Source organism: Ictalurus furcatus, chromosome 19, assembly GCF_023375685.1.
Source record: "Ictalurus furcatus strain D&B chromosome 19, Billie_1.0, whole genome shotgun sequence".
In the NCBI taxonomy this organism is placed as follows: Eukaryota; Metazoa; Chordata; class Actinopteri; order Siluriformes; family Ictaluridae; genus Ictalurus; species Ictalurus furcatus.
The window spans coordinates 24,268,200-24,275,699 of record NC_071273.1 but is presented as its reverse complement, the minus strand read 5'-3'; the positions used below and the strand labels follow the sequence as shown (position 1 = coordinate 24,275,699).

General features: G+C 36.9%; 1 protein-coding gene across 4 annotated transcripts in view; it reads left to right on the top strand.

The window, feature by feature from the left end:
* The window catches only part of kdm7aa (lysine (K)-specific demethylase 7Aa), a 24,341-nt gene that overhangs the window by 3,605 nt on the left and 13,236 nt on the right, over positions 1–7,500 (top strand). The window lies entirely within an intron of this gene.

Below are 7,500 nucleotides of genomic sequence, written 5' to 3'. Positions count from 1 at the left end.
CACAGATTACATTTGCGGTATTTGTCAGACGCCCATTTATCTCGTTCATACATCTGAGCAATTGAGGGTTAAGAGCCTCACTCAAGAGCCCAAAAGTCCAGCTTGGCGGTGCTGGGGTTTGAACTCACAACCGTCTGAGCAGTAGACCAACACCTTACCCACGAGGCCACCACTGCCCTTTCTGTCTGATAAATGGACTTGTAGAAAGATGACGGCCAGGTAGTACAGACGGAGAGATGGATGGATTAAATGATGGATAAGGGGTGGATAGATGCAGAGGTAGGTAGAAGGATAGGTGTGCAGGTAGATGTACAGATGAACTAACTGATCTATGATGGATGAGAATGGTAGAGAGGTATACAGAGGGATAGACAGACAAATGGATCGTTGGACAGACGAGTACGTAGAAGGATGGATGGATGGATATATGGTCTGATTGAAACCGGACAGATAAAGGGATAAATATATGAACTGATGATGTATAGGGGGACTGATAAAACAGATGACTGGGAGATAAGCAGACAGATGGATTATTGGTCAGACAGATGGGTATGTAGACAAATGGACTGATTGCATATAGAGATGGACGGATGGATGGACGGGTAAAGACACGGGTAGACAGAAGGACAGAGAGAAACAGACTGAGAGATCGATGGATGGTCAGACAGACAGGTTGTTGTTTTGTGAAATTACAGAGAGGGTTATAGTTTGGGAAATGAACCAGTGAGTCAGTGGTTCAGTGTTCAGGGAGTTTTTAGTTCCTCTTTTTCTCCCTCGTTCCTTCTTTCTGTCATTTTTTTTAAATTGTAATCTGATTTCACTCAAGTGTTAAAACATCAGACGTCAGTCTTGCATAAACTCAAAGCTTCTGGTTTCTCAGACACAGAAAAACCGTTATTCTGTAAGAGCCATGATGCGTGTCAGTAATGTGAATATTTCTGATGTCTGATAAGAGCTCTCTCTCTCTCTCTCTCTCTCTCTCTCTCTCTCTCTCTCTCTCTCGCGCGCGCGCTTTTTCCTGACCAACGAGCTCACACAGGTGTGATGGACATCTCATTCCGAAACCCAACATTTTGGAGTGTGTCTGTAGGAATTTGTGCTCATTCAGCCGCAAGAGCGTTAGAGAGATCAGGCACTGATGTTAAACCAGGAGTCCTGGCTCACAGTCAACCTTCTAGTTGGTGTTCAGTGGGGTTGAGGTCAGGGATCTGTGCATGCCACTGGAGTTCCTCCACACCAAACTCATTAACATTATCCTTCACTGGATCTGAGGGGCCCAAACCCTGAAAAACAGCCCGGACCTACCATCGTCCCACCTCCACCACACTATAATGTTAGCACACTGTATTCCAGTAGGAAGCGTTCTCCAGGCATCCGCCCAACCCGTACTCGTTCTCCAGGCATCCGCCCAACCCGTACTCGTTCTCCAGGCATCCGCCAAACCCGTACTCGTTCTCCAGGCATCCGCCCAACCCGTACTCGTTCTCCAGGCATCCGCCAAACCCGTACTCGATCATACTGCCAGATCGTGAAGTCTGATTTTATCACTCCAGAGAACACATTTCCACTGCTGCAGAGTCGGTGCTTTAAACCACTCCATCCAACGCTTAGCATTACGCACGGAGAGTGATCTTAAGCTTGTGTGCAGCTGCTTGATGATGGAACCTGTTTCATGAAGTTCTTGATGCACGGTTCTTGTGCTGATGTTGCTTCAAGAGGCAGTTTGGAGCTCTGTAGTGAGCGATGCAACAGAGGACGGTGATATTTACGCTCTGTGTGCTGTAGCACTCGGCAGCCCCGCTCTGTGAGGTCAGGTGAGCTCTTGTTGCTCCTCGACGATTCCGTTTCACAGTAAGAGCATTTAGAGTCGACCGAGGCAGATCTAACAGGGCAGGAATCTCACCAGGGCCATGTCACCTTTTAAAGTCACTGAGTTCTTCTGTACGAGCCGTTCTAATGCCAGTGTGTGTCTGTGAAGACTGCTGGATTTTTTTCACCAGTTAGCAATGGGTGTGGCTGAAACACCTGAACTGTCATTAGGAAGGGTGCACATACTTTTGGTCATAGTGTATATAGGAGTGTTTTTAATAGTATAAAACACATGGATGACTGTTCCACTAGTTATACATGTAAACTGCACACTATATACTACACACTGCACACTATATACTACACACTGCACACTATATACTGCACACTATATACTACACACTGCACACTATATACTGCACACTATATACTACACACTGCACACTATATACTGCACACTGCACACTATATATTACACACTGCACACTATATATTACACACTGCACACTATATACTGCACACTATATACTACACACTGCACACTATATACTGCACACTGCACACTATATATTACACACTGCACACTATATATTACACACTATATGTTACACACTGCAAACTATATTACACACTATATATTACACACTGCACACTATATATTACACACTATATATTACACACTGCACACTATATATTACACACTATATATTACACACTGCACACTATATATTATACACTGCACACTATATATTACACACTGCACACTATATATTACACACTGCACACTATATATTACACAGTATATATTACACACTGCACACTATATATTATACACTGCACACTATATACTGCACACTATATATTATACACTGCACACTATATATTACACACTGCACACTATATATTATACACTGCACACTATATACTGCACACTATATATTATACACTGCACACTATATATTACACACTGCACACTATATATTACACACTGCACACAATACACTGCACACTATATATTACACACTGCACACTATATATTACACACTGCACACTATATATTACACACTGCACATTACACACTGCACACTATATATTACACACTGCACACTATATATTATACACTGCATATTATACACTGCACACTATACACTGCACACTATATATTACACACTGCACACTATATATTACACACTGCACACTATATATTACACACTATATATTACACACTGCACACTATATATTACACACTGCACACTATATAACACACTATATATTACACACTGCACACTATATATTATACACTGCACACTATATACTGCACACTATATATTACACACTGCACACTATATACTGCACACTATATTACACACTATATTACACTGCACACTATATATTACACACTATATATTACACACTGCACACTATATACTGCACACTATATATTACACACTGCACACTATATTACACACTATATATTACACACTGCACACTATATATTACACACTATATATTACACACTGCACACTATATATTATACACTGCACACTATATATTGCACACTATATATTACACACTGCACACTATATACTTCACACTATATATTACACACTGCACACTATATATTACACACTGCACACTATATACTGCACACTATATATTACACACTGCACACTATATATTGCACACTATATATTACACACTGCACACTATATACTTCACACTGTATATTACACACTGCACACTATATTACACACTGCACACTATATATTATACACTGCACACTATATATTACACACTGCACACTATATACTGCACACTATATATTACACACTGCACACTATATATTACACACTGCATACTATATACTGCACACTATATAACACACTGCACACTATATTACACACTGCACACTATATATTACACACTGCACACTATATATTACACACTGCACACTATATATTACACACTGCACATTACACACTGCACACTATATATTACACACTGCACACTATATATTACACACTGCACACTATATATTATACACTGCATATTATACACTGCACACTGCACACTATATTACACACTGCACACTATATATTACACACTGCACACTATATATTACACACTGCATACTATATACTGCACACTATATTACACACTGCACACTATATTACACACTGCACACTATATTACACACTGCACACTATATATTACACACTGCACACTATATATTACACACTGCACATTACACACTGCACACTATATATTACACACTGCACACTATATATTATACACTGCATATTATACACTGCACACTACACACTGCACACTATATATTACACACTGCACACTATATATTACACACTGCACACTATATATTACACACTGCACACTATATATTACACACTGCACACTATATATTACACACTATATATTATACACTGCACACTATATATTACACACTGCACACTATATATTACACACTATATATTACACACTGCACACTATATATTACACAGTATATATTACACACTGCACACTATATAACACACTATATATTACACACTGCACACTATATATTACACACTGCACACTATATACTGCACACTATATTACACACTATATTACACACTATATTACACTGCACACTATATATTACACACTATATATTACACACTGCACACTATATACTGCACACTATATATTACACACTGCACACTATATTACACACTATATATTACACACTGCACACTATATATTATACACTGCACACTATATATTGCACACTATATATTACACACTGCACACTATATACTTCACACTATATATTACACACTGCACACTATATATTACACACTGCACACTATATACTGCACACTATATATTACACACTGCACACTATATATTGCACACTATATATTACACACTGCACACTATATACTTCACACTATATATTACACACTGCACACTATATTACACACTGCACACTATATATTATACACTGCACACTATATATTACACACTGCACACTATATACTGCACACTATATATTACACACTGCACACTATATATTACACACTGCATACTATATACTGCACACTATATATAACACACTGCACACTATATTACACACTGCACACTATATATTACACACTGCACACTATATATTACACACTGCACACTATATATTACACACTGCACACTATATATTATACACTGCATATTATACACTGCACACTACACACTGCACACTATATATTACACACTGCACACTATATATTACACACTGCACACTATATATTACACACTGCATACTATATACTGCACACTATATTACACACTGCACACTATATTACACACTGCACACTATATATTACACACTGCACACTATATATTACACACTGCACATTACACACTGCACACTATATATTACACACTGCACACTATATATTACACACTGCACACTATATATTATACACTGCATATTATACACTGCACACTACACACTGCACACTATATATTACACACTGCACACTATATATTACACACTGCACACTATATATTACACACTGCACACTATATATTATACACTGCACACTATATATTACACACTGCACACTATATTACACACTGCACACTATATATTACACACTATATATTATACACTGCACACTATATATTACACACTGCACACTATATATTACACACTATATATTACACACTGCACACTATATATTACACAGTATATATTACACACTGCACACTATATAACACTATATATTACACACTGCACACTATATATTACACACTGCACACTATATACTGCACACTATATTACACACTATATTACACTGCACACTATATATTACACACTATATATTACACACTGCACACTATATACTGCACATTATATATTACACACTGCACACTATATTACACACTATATATTACACACTGCACACTATATATTACACACTATATATTACACACTGCACACTATATATTGCACACTATATATTACACACTGCACACTATATACTTCACACTATATATTACACACTGCACACTATATATTGCACACTATATATTACACACTGCACACTATATACTTCACACTATATATTACACACTGCACACTATATTACACACTGCACACTATATATTACACACTGCACACTATATACTGCACACTATATATTACACACTGCACACTATATATTACACACTGCATACTATATACTGCACACTATATATAACACACTGCACACTATATTACACACTGCACACTATATTACACACTATATTACACACTGCACACTATATTACACACTGCACACTATATATTACACACTGCACACTATATATTACACACTGCACATTACACACTGCACACTATATATTACACACTGCACACTATATATTACACACTGCACACTATATATTATACACTGCACACTATATATTACACACTGCACACTATATATTACACACTGCACACTATATACTTCACACTATATATTACACACTGCACACTATATTACACACTGCACACTATATATTACACACTGCACACTATATACTGCACACTATATATTACACACTGCACACTATATATTACACACTGCATACTATATACTGCACACTATATATAACACACTGCACACTATATTACACACTGCACACTATATTACACACTATATTACACACTGCACACTATATTACACACTGCACACTATATATTACACACTGCACACTATATATTACACACTGCACATTACACACTGCACACTATATATTACACACTGCACACTATATATTACACACTGCACACTATATATTATACACTGCATATTATACACTGCACACTACACACTGCACACTATATATTACACACTGCACACTATATATTACACACTGCACACTATATATTACACACTGCACACTATATATTATACACTGCACACTATATACTGCACACTATATATTACACACTGCACACTATATATTACACACTGCACACTATATATTATACACTGCATATTATACACTGCACACTATACACTGCACACTATATACTATACACTGCACACTATATACTGCACACTATATTATACACTGCACACTATATACTGCACACTATATATTACACACTGCACACTATATACTGCACACTGCACACTATATTGCACACTATATTGCACACTATATTACACACTGCACACTATATATTGCACACTATATATTACACACTGCACACTATATACTGCACACTGCACACTATATTGCACACTATATTGCACACTATATTACACACTGCACACTATATATTGCACACTATATTACTGCACACTATATACTGCACACTATATATTACACACTGCACACTATATATTGCACACTATATATTACACACTGCACACTATATACTGCACACTATATATTACACACTGCACACTATATACTGCACACTATATATTACACACTGCACACTATATATTACACTGCACACTATATACTGCACACTATATATTACACACTATATTACACACTGCACACTATATATTACACACTGCACACTATATACTGCACACTATATATTATACACTGCACACTATATATTACACACTGCACACTATACACTGCACACTATATATTACACACTGCACACTATATACTGCACACTATATTATA